At 33.2% G+C, this 1,878-nt stretch overlaps 1 long non-coding RNA gene across 1 annotated transcript in view; it reads left to right on the forward strand.

Moving 5' to 3' along the window:
• LOC119569793 overlaps window positions 1–666 on the forward strand; it is a 1,293-nt gene extending 627 nt beyond the window's left edge. The window contains exon 2 of the long non-coding RNA XR_005228321.1: window positions 1–666. This exon is cut by the window's left edge and continues 63 nt beyond it. This is a non-coding gene — a long non-coding RNA (uncharacterized LOC119569793).
• Window positions 667–1,878: the final 1,212 nt, after the last annotated feature.

Raw genomic sequence — 1,878 nt, forward strand, 5'->3', positions numbered from 1 at the left:
GATGTTGTAGGTCCTAATGACAACCATGACGAAATTATTAATCCTGATGATGTTTTTGACAGTGGCTTAATTTCAACTGATGTCAACAGAGACGTATAATATCCTGGGTGAATCATATACGTTGGCATTACATGACTAACATGCTCCCAATGCTATATTTGAGATTTGGTATCGTGGGACATCGTCATGTAAATGTCCAAGATGATATTTTTTATTATGTGATAAAATATCCGAGATGACGTGAAGAAATATGATAATCTCCGAAATGAGTTTGAAATGTCTGTGATGGAGCCACACATTCTGATAACCAGTTTTATCGCTATTATATACTGACTTTACATTACCATTCTTGCGCATCAATGTTGTCTTCTATATCAGCTAATAATAAACATAAATACATTTATACTTTGTCAAACATGAAAGCAGTTCATGTGATTTATTTTGACTGTGTACCCGATTTCTACTGATTGCATGATGCCGATTATCGGAAGCTAATTTCTGTAAGGTTAGAATAGACAGCATACGTACAAGGGGTTTGTTGAAAGAAAACAGTCTGAGGGCTCCAAAGATTAAGAACATCTCTATAGACAAGAATTAACAAATAGTTGAGGGCAGATAGCGTTATTTTACTTAAGGTATATATATATATTTTTTTTTTTTTTTTTTTTTGTAAACAGAAAACAAAACAGTTGTCGTTGACTTTATATATATTCAGCCATGGCAGCAAGAACTGCTGTTCTTGCTGCCTTATTGATAGGGCTTAAAAAAAAATAGAAAATACGAAAATGGAAATGATATGATAAAAAAAACTTGACATGTGCAATATAGTTCATTACAGAATGTGTTAGATACTTTTTCAACCAGAAAATTGGCATATGATAGTGTTATTCATGTTCTGTATGATTTTTTTTTAATATATACTTTGATGTCAGTTTTTATTTTGTAATATGGAATTAGGATCTCAGACACTTCTAAGTAATATTTCTTTGGAGATATTTGAAATTATAATTGTTAAACTTGTTGCACAGTACATCAAATAATGGAAACATACAAGAGAAGAAAGTAAATAAATTTATAATAAGTACCAAGCAATTTTCATATCCTCGAAACAAGTTACATCTCTTCACTGTATGCAGGGTTGAAGGAAATGGAAGTTACTTTTTCATAAAATCTTCAATAGTCATTATGGTCTACCAAATCAAAATACATAAGCTTACTACAATTTTTTCAGTCAGAGAGGGTGTTCAACATACATGTTTTGGAAAATTCTTCATTGTACTCTACTAATCCAATTATTAATCCATGGTTACTCCTGAAATATTCAAGAGACTTCCTTCATGTACCATAAACACAGCTTTCTCAAGAGAGAACCCGTGTTACTTTTTTCTACAAATATAAAACAGCAATATATATTTTATTTATTCATTTTTTGCCACATCAGCATCTAGGGTCATTCACATTGTATTCAATATACAACAATGGGGGGGGGGGTGAGGGCACAGACCCAAGTATAGCATTGTGATAAAGTAATGTGGCGATAAGGGTAAAAATGAATTAACAACTAGGATAAGTGAACAGAAGAAGGGGTTGAAGAAGAATGGTTAATGGTTAAAAGCAAGATAAATGTGCTAGACATCTAAGGTCATGTAGCACTATAGTTAATGTTAGGGAAGGGTGGTTGAGTTAGTGATTAGTTGTCTAAGCTGGGCAAAGGAATTGGTGAGTGAAAGGGTTAGGGTCGGGTATGATAAGGTAGTTAGATTAGATGAAGAATATGTATGCGATTCATGAGGGAGGGAGAAGAATAGAGTTGTTTCAAAAGTGGCACAGCATAGGATGTGTGGGTTTGGAGGGCGGTGGTGGTTTTGAAACTTAAAA

Source organism: Penaeus monodon, unplaced genomic scaffold (assembly GCF_015228065.2).
Source record: "Penaeus monodon isolate SGIC_2016 unplaced genomic scaffold, NSTDA_Pmon_1 PmonScaffold_18737, whole genome shotgun sequence".
NCBI lineage: Eukaryota > Metazoa > Arthropoda > Malacostraca > Decapoda > Penaeidae > Penaeus > Penaeus monodon.